Raw genomic sequence first — 17,560 nt, forward strand, 5'->3', positions numbered from 1 at the left:
AGACATGTTTTTTAACCAGTCTTTTGAGAGCCTGATCTGTCAACAAGTAAAATTTCTAATGGTCTAGGAAATTAGTCTGGTCTCTGTAAAATCACAATTACACATATGATCATTTGCAGCCTGAGATTTGAAGTGTTCTTTTTTCTTTCAATGTGGAGCCTTGACACACTGAAACTTCAAACACGTCAGCAAGTGAAGCGCAAAATAAAAGTACACACATAGAGAATCTGCTAGATTAGTTTGGTTGTGTCATGAAAATTTTTTTTAAAAAAGTGCTTTCACTTGGGTCACATAGAAAGCTCACTATTTTACTGGAAGTTCCTCTCATTCTGCATTTGACCCACATTTTGGGGAGAACTTTCCTACTAATTAACAGAGGGATACAAGCATCAAATTAAAAGGGCTGCATCAGCACAATCTCAAGTCTGGATTTCCAGCAAGTCTTAAAGAATCAGGGCACACGATCCCATGCGAAGGGTTCCTAAAACAGAGGTGGGAAGGCTGTTACAGAACAGATAGATATTTTTTGACCATGTTTTCCAGACAACAGCATCACCAGGAAATTCTGCTTATGAAACTTATCCCAGGCCTGATCGTGTGAGGGGCAGCATTTTCTATTTACTCCCAGTGTTTTGTTTTAAATCTGCTTAGAAAAACACTGGAGGAAAAGGAAAGAAAGTGGTTATAGTCAAATTACCAGACGTGACAGCTGCCCTAACAGCTATTGCATCTTTGTACCCTGTCTTCCCTTATGGTTTAAGTTGGGTCAATCAGGATAGTAATAAAATAATCATACCCAACTGTTACACAAAGTCACAGAGTAAAACAATATTCTTAATAGCAATAATAGCACTCTGGGTGCCCCAGCATGGATGGGGGTGGGGAATAAAACATAACACTTTCAGAAGGACCAACCACGAAAACCACCCTGATCTTTTTTGTTGTCGTTGTTTGTTTGTTTGTTTTGAGATGGAGTCTCACTCTGTCACCCAGGAAGGAGTGCAGTGGTGCGATCTCGGCTCACTGCAGCCTCTGCCTCCTGAGTTCAAGTGAGTCTCCTGACTCAGCCTCCTGAGTAGCTGGGATTACAGGTGCATGCCACCATGCCCAGCTATTTTTTTTTTTTTTTTTTTGTATTTTTAGTAGAGACCGAGTTTCACCATGTTGGCCAGGCAGGTCTCGAACTCCTGACCTCAGGTGATCCACCCACCTCGGCCTCCCAAAGTGTTGAAATAACAGGCATAAACCACCGCTGCCTGGCCCTGCCCTGATCATTTCTGAAAGCCTCTTGGTAAGGCACAATATCTCCCAAAAGGCGCTGCTTTTGCAAAAGAAAAAACAACATATACATTTTGATTCTAAATGTTAACTAAACATTTTTCTAAATTCCACCTAGAAAAATGAGGTTAAAACTAGAATATGGACCTATTAGTACAGCAAAGTATTTCTACCCATACCATTGTCCTCTTAAGAGCTTAAAAAATAGGAATTTAATATCAGAGAAGCAGAAGGTGTATACTCTGTCCTGAAAACCAGTTTGTAACCACAAGTCAGTGCAATCCGGGCCGAATCATGCTGCTTGATGAAAATGCTTTTATCAAGGTTTTCTATCATCTTCTGGTTTCTCAATGCAATAGGCATGTTTCAATCCATCTATCATTCGACCTCCCTATAGTATTGACATGTTGATCACACCCTTGTAGTAACTTCTCTTCCAGGGCTCCTAACATTTCTTCTCAGTCCTTTTGAAGATGAATTATTCTGATTTCACCTTAAATATTTGCGTATCCTAGAGTTCTGTTCTCTATATCTTATTTTCGTCACATTATAACCTATTCTCATCACATTATAACCTATTCTCATCACATTATAACCTATAATTTCTCCTGTAGAGACATACATGTCTGCATCTTCAACTTGGCAGTCTCCTACTTCGTGAAAGGACATCTCTATTTAAATTGTCCCCATAATCTCCATTTGACATGTCTAAAATGACACACATATCAGTTCCACCCCAACACCACCAGCCAGCTTCTTCTCCTTTATGCTATATATTGAGATAAAGGTACCACTATTCTTCACCCACCTAGCAATGTTAGGAATCTAGAACCCAGTCAAGACTCCTACCTCCCCTTCACCTGCATACTCTGGTCTGGTATCAAGTCCTGCCAATTACAGCTGCTCTGTATTTGCGGAAACCACCCCTCCTCCTTAACTCTATTTTCAGCATTTAGTTCTATACTTTATCTTACATAGATAAATGCAAAAGATTTCTGATTGATCTCCCAAACTCTAGTCCAGTGGTTCTCAAAGTGTGTTCCTTGGACAAATGGGCACCATCATCACCTGGGAAGTTATCAAAAATCCAAGGAAAAGTTAGAGGGCAGTTTCAAGATGGCTGACTAGAGGCACCTGGTACTCGCCTCCTCCACAAATAAGAACTGAAATAGTGAGTAGATATCACAGGTCAAACAGATCACATAAGAGAGAACATTGGAATTCAAAAAATAAGTGACAGGTAACATGGGAGGCAAAGAAGAAGAGGGAAGTGGGGCAGTCTGCTCAGCCAGGATCGGCTGGGAGCTAGAGAGGTTCTCTAATGTGATTAAGGTTCTCCAGGCTCCCTCATGTGGTAAAGTTAAGTGAGTGACCCCAGCAGCCCACATTTCCACCACAGACTCCTGCAATTGTAGCCATGGGAGAACCCCGCGGCCCGCACAGGCCCTGAGGCTAACATTGGGAGCCACCCGGAGATCAGGCAGCGGCACCCCTACAGAGGGAGCGCGCACTGAGTTCCACTCACCTGCTGTGTCACAAGCAGTTACAGGAGGGCACTGTTTTGAAATGTCAGCCCCCACCAGACTGCATCCTGGCCTGGGGCCCAATAGCCCCTGCATCTCCACATCCCCGGGGCTCCCCTGATATCCTCCAACCGCAGCCAGGGCCAAAGCACAAGCCTTTGCCAACGACCCTGCTGCCCCTAGCAGCAAGGCCTCTGTGCATTTAAGAGCACCCTGAGGATGGGGTACCCCTCTTGCAGCCGCCATATGGAGCCACAGCACAACCTCCCCCAGTCACCTGTTTACAACTGCTGCCATGGTAACTCCACCCTCCCCAGCAGCAGGGCCTCAGGGCCACCACACAGTCGCTGCCACCCCCATCCACCTATTCTGCCAGGGGTAGGGGGGACCTGGGGTCCACCCCTATCCTACTTACCACAGCCAGCACCCACACATACCACCTAGGGGCCAGAGAACAGGACCATTTGACCATGTTAAAACCCATCCCACTCCCCCAGAGCCCAAGACCACCACCCAGAGGCTTGGGAATGGCCCTGCCCCGTTCACCACCATTGACACCTGAGCACTCCTTCTGGGGGCCTGAGGACAAACCCACCCAACCTACTGCTAACACCACAGCTAGCACCCACCCACCCACACCATCCACTCACCCATGCCACCTGCAAGCCTTGAGACTACCCCACGTGGCCTGTCATAGCCACTGCAACACCAGCGCAAACCACTTGGGAGCCTAAGGGTTGTCTCACCACTACTACTGCGTCCCTCAGCACCATGCCCACTGCCTAGGAGCCTAAGGACCCTCCCAGCCACCCAGCCCACTTCTTCCACTGCTGGCACCCAAGCAAGCCACCTGGAGGTCCAACTGGCCTGACTGAACCTGCTAATATCAGGGCCAGCATACACCACCCTAAGACCAAAGGACAGGCATGCTCAGCCTGCCACTGCCACCTCAAGCACCTGCCAGTGATTGAGGACTGGCCCACCTAGCATCCTCATCACCAGCAAAACTTTACCATGACCTCCACTAACAACCACACCCGAAGCCACTGAGGAAATTACAAGCACTACCGACACTTACAGATGAAAAAAATCATACAGAGACTACACTGCTGTATTCATCCAGAATCAAAGGCAAAATGCTACATCAAACCAACACCACAGATACATCTTCAGGAAAAAGTCCTCCCCTATAAAAGCAAATTCAAAAAAGTTGGAATAAGTGACTGTTATACCAGATGCACAAATATCAATGTAAATAAACAATAAACATAAAACAAAGAGATATTACACCTCCAAATGAACATAATAATTCTCCAGCAACAAATTCCAATGAAAAAGACATTCATGAAGTTCCAGAAAAAGAATTCAAAATGATGATATTAAAGAATCTCAGTGATATACAAGAAAACTCATATAAACAATACAAAGAGATTAGAAAAACAATTTAGGATATGAATGAGAAATTTATCAAAAAGATAGATATCGTAAAAAAGAACCAAACAGAAATTCTGGGATGGAAGACTTCATTGAATAAATACAAAATAAATTTGAAAGCTTCAGCAATAAACTAGATTAAGCAGAAGAAAGAATTTTAGAACTTGAAGACAGAATAACCTAGTCTTTTGAAATAACCTAGTCAGATAAAAATAAAGAATAAAGAATAAAAAAGAATGAACAGGCCAGGCGTAGTGCCTCACGTCTGTAATCCTAGCACTTTGGGAGGCTGAGGCGGGCAGATAATGAGGTCAGGGGATTAAGATCATCCTGGCCAACATGGTAAAACCCCATCTCTACTTAAAAAAGTAAAATAAAATAAAATACAAAAATTAGCTGGGTGTGGTGGTGCATGCCTGTAATCCCAGCTACTCAGGAGGCTGAGGCAGGAGAATCGCTTGAACCAGGGAGTCAGAGGTTGCAATGAGCCAAGATTGCGCCACTGCACTCCAGCCTGGTGACAGAGTGAGACTCTGTCTCCAAAAAAAAAAAAAAAAAAAAAAGTGAACAAGACTACATCACACATGGGACACCATAAAGCAAACAAATATTTGAATTTTCAGTGTCCCAGAAGATGAAGAATAAATGAAAGGGATCAAAAACCTACTTAGTGGAACAATAGCTAAAAAAAATTCCCAAGTCTAGTAAGAGATTTAGACATACAGATACAGGAAGGTCAGAAATCCCCAAATAGATACAATTCAAAAAGGTTTTCTCTGCGGCACATTAGAGTCAAACTGTCAAAAGTGAGAGGCAAAGAACAAATTCTAAAAACAGCAAGAGATAAGCATCTAGTCACTTATAAGAGAACCACCCCCCCGTCAGAATAACAGCTGATTTCTCAGCAAAAACCTTACTGGCCAGGAGAGAATTGAATGATATATTCAGAGAGCTGAAAAAAAAACAAAACTGCCAGCCACAGATACTCTTCCCAGCAAAGTTACCCTTCATAAATGATGGAGAAATACAGTCTTTCCTAGACAAGCAAAAGTTGAAGGTACTAATCACCAAAAGACTGGGCCTACAATAAAAGCTTATGGTAGTCCTACACCTGCAAGCAAAAGAATGATATCCGCCATCATGAAAGCATGCAAAAGTATAAAACCTACTGGTAGAGCAAATGCACAAATAAGGAAGAGGAAGGATCCAAATGTTGCCACTATAGAAAACTACAAAACCACAATGATGAACAATAAGAGAAAAAGAAAGGAAGAAAGGATATACAAAGCAATCAGAAATCAGTTAAGGAGGCCGGAAGCAGTGGCTCACACCTGTAATCCTAGCAGTTTGGGAGGGTGAGGCAGGTGGATCACCTGAGGTCAGGAGTTTGAGACCAACCTGGCCGAAATGGTGAAATCTCGTCTCTACTAAAAATACAAAAATCAGCCAGGTGAGATGGCGGGCGTCTGTAATCCCAGCTACTTGGAAGGCTGAGGCAGGAGAACGGCTTTAACCCGGGAGGCGGAGGTTGCACTGAGCCGAGATAGCGTCACTGCCCTCCAGCCTAGGCAACAGAGTGAGACTTCGTCTCAAAAATAAATAAATAAAACAAAATAAAATACAGAAATCAATTAAGGAAATGACTTGAATTTGCCCTTACATATCAATAATAACCTTGAATGTAAACAGATTAAACTTTCCGCTTATAAAGAAGATGATAACATGATAAAAGTTTCAATTCAGCAAGAGGATGATTGTACCCAACAACGGAGCACATAGATATATAAAACATATTATTAGATCTAAAGGGAGAGACAGACTCAAATACAATAATAGTAGGAGACATCAACACCACACTCTCAGCAACAGTAGGATCATCTAGACAGAACATTAACAAAGAAATCTAGGATTTAAACTGAACTTTAGACCAAATGGACCTAACAGACATTTACAGAACATTGCATTCAACAGCTAGAGAACACACATTCTTCTCATCATCACACGGAACATTCTTCAGAATAGCTAATGTGTTAGGACACAAAAATATCAACACATTTTAAATATCGAAATCATATCAAGTATCTTCTCAGATCTCAATGAAATAAAAGTAGAAATCAGCAACAAGAGGAACTTTAGAAACTGCACAAATACATGGAAATTAAACAACCTGCTCCTCAATGACTACTGAGACCAGGAAGAAATTAAGGAAGAAATAAAAAAAATCCTAGAAGCAAATGAAATTGGAAACACAAAACACCGAAACCTATGAGATACAACAAAACTAGTGCTAAAAGGAAAGCTTAAAATAATAAATGCCTACATCAAAAAAGTAGAAAGATCTCAAATAAACAATCTAACAGTGTATATCAAGGAACCAGAAAAGCAAGAACAAAATCAGTAGGAAGAAATAAGTAATGAAGATTAGAACAGAACTAAACAAAATAAAGACTAAAAAAACCCACAAAGAATCAACAAAATAAAAAGTTAGTTTTATGAAAAGATAAACAAAATTGATAAACTGCTAGCTAGACTAACCAAGAAAATGAGAGAGAAGACCCAAATGAACAAAATCAGAAATTAAAAATGAGACATTACAACTGATACCACAGAAATATAAAAGATCATCAGAGACTATTATGAACGACTATACAATAATATACTGGAAAATCTAGAGGAAATGAATAAATTCCTGGACACATACAATCTACCAAGATTGAATCAGGAAGAAATAGAAAACCTGAACAGACTAACAATGAGTTGTGAGATTGAATCAGTAATAAAAAGTCTCCCAACAAAGAAAAGTCCAGGACCAGATGGTGTCACTGCCAAATTCTACAAAACGTACAAAGAACACTAATTTTCCTCAAACTCTTCCCAACCCCCCAAAAAAATAGAAGAGAAGGGAATGCTCCCTAACTTATTCCACCAGGTCAGCATTACCCTGATACCAAAACCAGACAAGAATACAACAAAAAAGAAAACTACAGGCCAATATCCTGATGAACAGAGATGCAAAAATCCTTAACAAAACACTAACAAGTTAAGTTCAACAGCACATCTAAAGAAAATACCATAATCAAGTGGGATTTATCCCAGGGATGCAAAAATGGTTGTACATATGCAAATCAATAAATGTGATATATCAAATCAAGAGTGAAAAACAAAAGCCATATGATCATCTCAATGGACACAGAAAAAGCATTTGATAAAATTCAACATCCCTTCACGATAAAAATTCTCAATAATCTAGGTATAGTAGGAACATACCTCAACTTAATAAAGGCATATATGGCAAACCCACAGCTAACATCATACTGAATGGGGAAAAGCTGAAAGCCTTTCCTCTGATAATTGGAACAAGACAAGGATTCTCACTTTCACCACTCCTACTTAACATAACATAGTGCTAGAATTCCTAGCCAGAGAAATCAGGCAAGAGAAAGAAATAAAAGGATTCCAAACTGAAAGACAGGAAGTCAAATTGTTTCTCTTTACAAATGACATAAGCTTTTATCTAGAAAATATAAGATGCCACCAAAAAACTATTAGTTCTGATGAACTCAGTAAAGTTGCAGTATACAAAATCAACATACAAAAATCACTAGTTTCTACAGAACAATAATGAACTAGCTGAGAAAGAAATGAAGGCAATCCAATCTCAAATAGCTACAAAAAATAAATAACTTAGGAATAAATTTAACCAAGAAGACAGAAGACCTCTGTAAGAAAAACTACAACACATTGATGAAAGAAATTGAAGAGGACAGAAACGAATAGACATTCCATGCTCATGGACAGGAAGAATAAATATTGTTGAAGTGACCCTACTCCCCAAAACAATCTCCAGATCCAGTGCAATCCTTATCAAAACAATGACATTTTTCACAGAAATACAAAAGCAACCGTAAAATTCTTATGGAGCCAAAAACAAACCTGAATAGACAAAGCAATCCGGAGCAAAACGAATAAACAAACAAAGCTGGAGGTATCACACTGCCTGACCTCAAAATATATTACAAGGTTATAGTAATCAAAACTGTATGGTATTGATATAAAAACAAACACATAGACCAATGGAAAAGAATAGAGAACCCAGATATAAATCCACATATTTACAGGCAACTGATTTTCAACAAAGACACCAAGAACATACATGAGGGAAAAGACACCCTCTTCAATAAATTGTGCTGGAAAAATTGGATATCTATATGCAGAACAATGAAACTTGACCCTTATCTCTCACCATACAAAAATCAGTGCAAGACGGATTAACAACTTAAAGGCAAGACTCGAAACTATAAATCTACTAGAAGTAAGCAGAGGGAAAATACTTCAGGAAATTGGTCTAGGCAAAGATTTTATGGCTAAGACCTCAAAAGCACAGACAACTAAAACAAAAATAGACAAATGGGACTATTTTGAGCTAAAAAGCTTCTGGACAGCAAAAAAACAATCAACAGAGTAAAGACATTGCCTGTTTAATGGGAGAAAATATTTGTAAACTATTCATTCAACATGGGACTAATATCCATATACAAGGAACTCAAACAACTCAACAGTGCATAAAAAAATGAATAAGTAAGTAAATAAATAAATAATTCATGTCCTTTGCCCACTTTTTAAGGAGGATATGAGTAGACATTTCTCAAAAGACAACATACGAATGGCCAACAGGTATATGAAAAAAACTGCTCAACATCACTAACCATCAGGAAAATGCAAATCAAACACAATGAGATATTATCTTACCCAGTTAAAATGACTATTATTTAAAAAAATAGATTCTGGCAAGGATGTGAATAAAAGGGGATTTAAATTAGTACAGTCACTATGGAAAACAATATGGAAATATTTCAAAAAACTAAAAATAGAACTACCATATGATCCAGCAATCCCACTCCTGGGTATGTACCCAAAGGGAAAATAAATATTAAAAGGATATCTTCACCCTACGTTTACTGAAGTACTGTTCACAATAGCAAAGATATGAAATCAACCTGTGTCCATCAATGGACAAATAAAGAAAAAATATTTTTAAATATATATAACATGTATGTTATATATATATATCCAATCACATGTATGTACTGTAATGTATCCAACATGTATGTTATATATATATATAATCCATAAAACATATACATACATACACAACAGAATATTATCCAGGCATAAAAAAAGAATAAAATCATGTCATTTGCAGCAATACGGATAGAACAGGAGGTTCTAAGTGAGATAAGCCAGGTAAAGAAAGTGAGATAAGCCTTAAGTGAGATAAGCCAGGTAAAGAAAGACAAGTATGGTACACTCTCACTCATATGTGGGAGTGAAAAATGTTAATCTCATGGAGGTAGAAAATAGAACAAAAGATATCAGAGGCTGCGTAGGGTGGGTGGTGGAGGGGGAGGTGATGAGGAGAGATTGATTAATGGGTACAAGCATTAGATAGAAGAAAAACCAAACACCGCATATTCTCACTCATAGGTGGGAATTGAACAATGAGATCACATGGACACAGGAAGGGGAATATCATACTCTGGGGACTGTGGTGGGGAGGGGGGAGGGGGGAGGGATAGCATTGGGAGATATACCTAATGCTAGATGACGAGTTAGTGGGTGCAGCGCACCAGCATGGCACATGTATACATATGTAACTAACCTGCACAATGTGCACATGTACCCTAAAACTTAAAGTATAATAAAAAAAAAAAAAAAAAAAAGAAATACGTTCTAATGATAGAGGAGGGTGAGCATAGTTAACAACAATGTATTATATATTACAACATAGCTAGAAGAAAGGACTTGAAATGTTCCTAACTCACAGAAATGATATATGCTCAAAATGATGGATACTAAATATCCAGACTTCATCACCACGCATTCTATGCATGTAACATCATAAATATGTATAAATATGATGTATCATAAATATGTATAAATATTACGTATCAATAATAAACATTGAACATGCAAGTTCTCAGGCCTCATCACAAACCTACTAATCAGAACACAACAGTAGGAACCATCACTCTGAATTTTGAAAGCCTTCCAAGTAATTCCAAAGCCACCCGTTTCATCTCATCCCTTCCTGTCCATTCTCCAAACTGATATCCAAGTACCCTCTCTAAAAATGCTGATATCTGCATGTTGCTTTTTAATCATAGGTTTTAAACCCAATTGGCTCATGTTTAAGGGTTAGTCCTTTAAAAAGTCTTATAGAATCTTTCACATTTCATATATGGAATTTGCTTTTTTTTTTTTTTTTGAAATGGAGTTTTGCTCTTGTTGCCCAGGCTGGAGTGCAATGGCACGATCTCAGCTCACTGCAATCTCCGCCTCCCGGGTTCAAGCTATTCTCCTGCCTCAGCCTCCTGAGGAGCTGAGGTTACAGGCATGCGGGACCATGCCCAGCCAATTATGTATTTATAGCAGAGATGGGGTTTCTCCATGTTGGTCAGGCTGGTCTCAAACTCCCAACCTCAGGTGATCTGCCTGCCTCGGCCTCCCACAGTGATAAGATTACAGGCTTGAGCCACCACTCCCGGCCTGCTTTTTCTATTATAATTCAAACACACTTGATCACAAACTGGATTTTACATTTAAATGCCTAAGATTTTACATAGGAACAATAATCATCTACCACCTTTCAGAAGGCAGACATTCAGAAGAGGGCAGATGTCTAAAAGGATGGATTCCACAGTGTCCTTAAGTAACCCAAACTTTGCATTACGAACCACTGCTATGATCTGACCTTTTTTTCCAACACCTTGGAGAAGAAGAACCTAAAGTTAGAACATTCTTAGAATTCAGTGACCACAATACAATGAAGAGGAGAGTACACTCTCCTAAGATGATCTCAGAACTGAGGCAAAACGCAGAAAATGCAGAATTAACACATTTGAAATCTAGAAAATTAGAACTTATAATCAGAAAAAAGAATTATCTTGAATCTGCTTTAATGTCACGTCTCTTAATAATTCTCTTAATAAAGTTATCATCTCAGGCTTCCCTAGAAGGCAGGACTGTGTAGAGATTATGAACACGGTCTCTGTAAAATAAAGCAGTATTTCTCAAACTTCATGTGTACTTGAATCATCTGGGATCCTTTAAAATGCAGATTCTGATCCCTAAATCTGGGTGGGACTGAGGTTCTTTGTTTCTAACAAGCTTTCAGGTGATGCCAGTTCTTCTGGTGCACAGATTGTGAGGTTCTCCTACTTGCTTTCTAATGTGTTGGAGAAAAGCTACTCCAACATCCTAAAGCCTCAGTTACCTCCCCTAGAAAAATGATTAAAACAGTATCAAATTCCAAAGACTGCAGTGGATATTCAGTGAGGTACTCTTAGTGGCATGGTTATAGCTGATTGTAGCCTCTAACTCCCAGGCTCAAGTGATCCCTCCCACCTCAGCCTCCTAAGTGGCTGGGATTACAGCCATGTTCCACAGCGCCAGCCTACATCCTACTTTTATCCAGGGATAGCCATATGACTAAGTTACGGACAACAGAATGCGGAGAGCAATAAAAGCACAGCCTTCAAAAGGCTGGCTGGCCCTCTACTTTTTTTATTTATTTTTATTTTTATTTTTTGAGAGGGAGTCTCGCTCTGTCACCCAGGCTGGAGTACAGTGGCACGATCTCAGCTCACTGCAACCTCTGCCTCCTGGGTTCACGTGATTCTCCTGCCTCAGTCTCCCGAGCAGCTGGGACTACAGGCATCCGCCACCATGCCCGGCTAATTTTTTTGTATTTTTAGTAGAGACAGGGTTTCACCATGTTAGCCAGGATGGTCTCGATCTCCTGACCTCGTGATCCGCCCGCCACGGCCTCCCCAAGTGCCTGGATTACAGGCGTAAGCCACTGCGCCTGGCTGACCCTCTACTTTCTCTATCCTTTTCCTCTCAGGCTGAGGCAGAATTATGGAAGTGAGCCATCATCAGTTATACTATGCCCTGAGGGTGAAGCAACAGAAGGCCTGGGGAATGAATCTCTGGACAACCTGATGGAACACAGGCACTGCACCTCCCTGGGCACTTACCTGCCTAGATTTCTCCATGAGAGAGATAAAATTAACTTTTCATCTTTTACAAGTCACAACAGAGACCACCAAACCAGTATTTTAACTAATACCCCTACTACACATCAGGCATTGTGCTAGGCAGTAGGGTAAATGCACGGAAGACCATAAAAAAACCAGACACTTATCATCCTCTGCCTAATGAGCTCTATTTCACAACCCCTAGAGCTCAGTCAGTGATACCAAGATCTCCAGTCATCAGGACGGGAATCTTTGACTAACTTCCTCTGCATTTCTGGTATCCAGCCACACATCAAGTTCCACTGATGCTTCCTTGTCTTTCATTCTTCTCTTTCACTACCACCACCCTGCTGCAAGTTCTCATCACTTCCTCCCAGAGAGTACGGGTAGCGTGGGATTCTGCCTCTAGGATCTCAGTCCTGCTCTCAGCCCAGCATTCTGTACTGCCTTCATCCTGTCACTCCCCTTTTAACAGATATTTAGTGGCCCCTGATAATGTATTTCTCTTCTATTTTCTATTTTCAAAATGACAAACTCTGACTATTCAGTGGACAGGAATGTTCAAGTCTCATTCCACTGTGATGCTTCTCCTGAACATCCCTCTACTTCCCACAGAACTCTTACAGGAGCTGACTTAGGAGCCACTTCTTTACTCTTTTGAGACCATATACTCTCCTACTGCAACATATACATGATAAAGTGATTTGGGGGCAATTTTCACTAAAGTATAATTACCTCTAGACAAACTCTGTATCATATTGCTTACTGTAGTACTCAGCACAATGATTGATATATTGTAAGCATCCAAAAATGTCCGCTGAATAAGTAAACCTTGTTTAAACCGCTATGCCCAGCTTAGATGTCCCACAATAAACTTGGAAAAATGGTTAGACAACCAACCTTGGCTAGACATCAGAATTACTTAGGTACCTTCTTAAATAAAGGATCCTGCTCTCCCTTCTGAAAAGTCAATTTTCTCTAGAGTAGGGCCCTGGAATATGTATGTTTTAAAAAATACCACAGCTGATGCTGGTGCAGATTTGGGAACCACTGAATACTTCTTTTGAAAAGGAAGTATTTGAATAATGGTTGAACTGTGATTCTACTATTAAATTCAAGAACTGCAAGATAATATCTTCTGTAACTTAGAATCATATCAAGACATAGTAGAAAGTTTATGTGAACTATATTTATTACACAAGTAGCCAAAACCACATTTAAATAATTATTTGATCAGTCAACATGGTGTTTATTGCTAATTCGGAAGTTTAAACATAGTATGCATTTTATATGTGTCACATGGAATATTAGCTAATTAAGATGACATCAAAGAGCTCCACATTAAATATCCAATAGAGATAACTTGAAGTTTCTTGCAATTTCTTACAAGCTAGTAAAATCTCACAATTTCTTATAAGCTAGTAAAATCTCACAATTTTTTACAAGCTAGTAAATAATTTGCACACAGTCTAAATGTAGAGTCACAACAAAAGTTTTAGTTTCCTGATTCCTAGTTAAGAGAGCATATTGCTTTCTTCTGAAATGGCATGTCATGACCTTGCTGAAAAGTGGACATTAAATAAGGGATAAATGGCCAGATCCAATAAGGCAAATCTTTCTCTGAAGAGAAAAAGATAAGATTACTCAATGATAGAGATGAATTAAGGTAAATTTCAAAGCAGAACCTCAGAATGTGAAAACTGTTGTTTCTCAAATGACATTAGAGCATAAGGTGGTATATCCAGAGGTATGCAATGTACTTAAGGAATAAGAGCTATCAAATGCACCCAAGAATACCCTAATGACCAGGAGAATATAAGTAAATATGAAATAGTAAATCCAAAGTGAACAAGAGATGTAAGAATAGAAGGAAAGGCAAAGAGAACAATTCCCAAACTCAAGATTTCCAATGATTTGATCTGTATCAGAGTAGGAGATCCATATTTCAGGACATGTCTTTGCCTAAATTAGCATCCATGTAACTTTGGACAAGCTCCTTGGCCTCAAGATCTAAATTTTCCTACCTGTAGAATACAGTTAATAATCCATATGCAATATTCCCATAACTTGAGATAAACAAATTCGGTAAAGTATAAAATATTTTCAAAGCATAAAATGTCTTGCAAATGCCAGGTGCTAGTGTTTTATTTTGTAATCCAATAACCAGCAGTTATATTTATGATGTTGTAAAATCACTTGAGTTTATTCCAACAAGAGGAACAGCAGAGACAATAGAAGGCGATAAGAAATAAACATCTAAAATTAAGAAGGAGAACAACCCATACATTGGCCAACTCCTGCCCCCTTGGGAATTTACAAAGTGTGATTTCTCCAAGAACTCTTTAGACATACTGTTGTTGGCTATCTCATAACTTTGATTTGGATTCAGTTTTCTTACTTTGGAAAGATAAATTCATCTCTAGATTTTTGACCCAATGAGAATCAGGAACCATGAGCCTTTTCTGAACTGTCTGATACTATTTCATGAAAACAGCAGTCATTTTAAATCTTAACTAGTCTACACTCAAAAGTGAAGAATGCTTGCATGAGATTTTGCAGAGCAAGAGGTTATCAGGGTTTTTTGTTTTTTGGTTTTTTTTCGGTCTACTCCCGCAACCAAGGAAGACAGCAGTCTTATTTACACTACCGTATTCTCCTACTCAAGATTAATGGTAAGCCTCAGGGGAGGGTGGCTGATCTCACAGGCATCCAACAGCATTCCAAGGCACTGCAGACTACAGAAGGCACTGACACTGACCATGCCCACAAGTGGTATCTCCAGACTATCTGGTTGGCACCAGACAATCCTCTTTACTCGGGCAGCCTAGATTCAATCTCAGAAGCAAAGCAGAATTACAGTTTGCTAATTGGTGAGGTGACATTTGACACCTCTCACTGATTAAGAATCTAGAAGCCTGCTTCTGAACTTGGTCCCAGATGTGCCTCTTGGCAGAGGATCAAGCTATGGTGTGGGTGAAAGCGTCTTGCTTTGTTTGTCCTGCCTTTGGGTCTGAGTCAGCCTCAGAAGGAGACTGACAGCTGTGGAATTTGGTAAGGTTACCAAGAAGAGCCTCTTGCGCTCTCCTAGCCTGTCTCTCTCATTTGGTTGTCTTGATGTATATTTTAGACTTAAGTTTGGAGAGCTGTGTCTCCTGGTTGTAACATCATCTGGATGTTGTTCTTCAACTGAGTAGGTTGTTCCTCAACTGAGTAGGTTGTTTCAATCTCTCCTGACACCATCTTCTTGGTTCCTGCTTTCATTCTTATTTAGTCTATGATCCTGATACCAGTCTCCTGGTCCCATTCCTTGGGTTGTTCTAACAAACTAGAAGCAAGAATTTCAAATATGTGCAAGTAAGTCTGCAGGACATCTTCCCACCAAGTAAAAACTAGTGTCCATCTGACTTCTCCATTGTTTCTTGATAACAATATCTCCCTCGACTATCTTTTGCCATTCAATATACCATTATAAATCACTGTTAAACCAGAAATCAAGTCAGACATGAAAGATGTGTCATTTTAAAAAGAAGCAAATGCATGTTATATAAAAGCGATTTGGTAAACTCTAAGACATACGTGTTCCAGTTGATTTTAAGAAAGGCATACTAGCCAGGTGCAGTGGCTCACGCCTGTCATCCCAGCACTTTGGGAGGCCGAGGCAGGCGGATCACGAGGTCAGGAGATCGAGACCATCCTGGCTAACACGGTGAAACCCCGTCTCTACTAAAAATACAAAAAATTAGCCGGGCGTGGTGGTGGGCCCCTGTAGTCCCAGTTACTCGGGAGGCTGAGGCAGGAGAATGGCGTGAACCCGGGAGGCGGAGCTTGCAGTGAGCCGAGATCGGAGCTTGCAGTGAGGCGAGATCCAGCCTGGGTGACAGAGCGAGATTCCGTCTCAAAAAAAAAAAAAAAAAAAAAAAAAAAGCAAGGCACACTAAAATAAAGAAAATGATACCTACCTAGCCTACAAGATTAGCCACACTTATGATCCAACCCAATCAATGGTTAGATTCTTCTCTTAGAATAGAAGCTGTTAAACAAGAGGAGTAGCGCCATAGCCTTTTCTAAATACAGTCAAGTTGAATAGAGTAATTAAATGTCCCAGCAGCGTGATACGCATAAATCACATCTGTAAAAATAATAACTATTATGTATTGAGTCACAGAAATGAATGATGTTCAGTATGAAAAATTGCTGAAAGACCCAAGCCAGAGAGGCAGGCTGGGATTTCCTGTCAGCTAAGTCTGACTCCAAAGTTCACTTGTCCTCTGCTGTAGGCAGGCCCTGAGAGCCATGTGCACACACACCTCTGCCATAACACAACACTAAATACAGCACAGGAATTTGCTAACAAAAAACCAAGGGAACTTCTTTGGCTTTTTGATATTTTTCTTTAAAGGGATAAGTTTAAAGGAATTAGAAACTCAATTTCTTATTTATATTAACTTTTCCTTTCTTAGAAAAAGTTGAAACATTTAGGATGACCTTGACAAAAAAAAAAATACAATAAAAAAAAAATCAAGAGTTGAAAATACACCAAAGTGATTCCAAACAAACCGATGAAGAAACAAAATGGCATTAGGTATATATTTTATTAAGGGTTTTATTCTAGCAGGTTGCATTTCTAAATTTCACAGTTTGTTTAAAAATATCACAGTAACACGCACTATAATGCTGCAGTATCAGCAAGCTCTTAAAACAAAATGCCTTTCTAATTTAAACCAACTATCCTAAGTCTCCACTCTTTAAAGCAAAAAGAAAATATGCACAGATGTTTAAACTCCTTGAAATTAAAATAACATTACAATCTTTTATTCTTTGAACATATCTTTTTGCCAGTCTAGCCAATTTTGGCATGAAAAACATTTGCAAGATATAATTTGGACCTTCGCTATTTCAAATATCTTGGAAAGGAGAAAACAATGTTTCACCTATCTGGTTGCATACAAGTCTGCTGAGCTATATTTTTCCCTTCAGAATTCCCTCTAAAAATCTGGTTTTAGATATGTATCCTATCTATAATTTTCATATTATGTTTTCAGCACTTAGAATTCAGTCAGAAGCATCAAAGTTTACAATAAAAATTAAAATATAAGAAAACCAATACATTGTGAGTACCATATCTAAATGTTTCATGATATTGCCAAAAATATTTGGATATCAAGTATGTGTCTACAAAATACAGGCATCAGCATCTCACTTTGTACTTCGTTGCCTCAATGAGAGATATTAATCATCACAAATAAAAGACATGATGCAGGTAATAAGGTTAATGACAACCACAAAGGA

At 39.4% G+C, this 17,560-nt stretch overlaps 1 protein-coding gene across 4 annotated transcripts in view; it reads right to left on the reverse strand.

Moving 5' to 3' along the window:
• The window catches only part of FMN2 (formin 2), a 389,598-nt gene that overhangs the window by 221,630 nt on the left and 150,408 nt on the right, over positions 1–17,560 (reverse strand). The gene's annotated exons all lie outside the window — the stretch shown is intronic.

The sequence above is a fragment of the Pan troglodytes genome, chromosome 1, assembly GCF_028858775.2.
Source record: "Pan troglodytes isolate AG18354 chromosome 1, NHGRI_mPanTro3-v2.0_pri, whole genome shotgun sequence".
NCBI classification, from domain to species: domain Eukaryota; kingdom Metazoa; phylum Chordata; class Mammalia; order Primates; family Hominidae; genus Pan; species Pan troglodytes.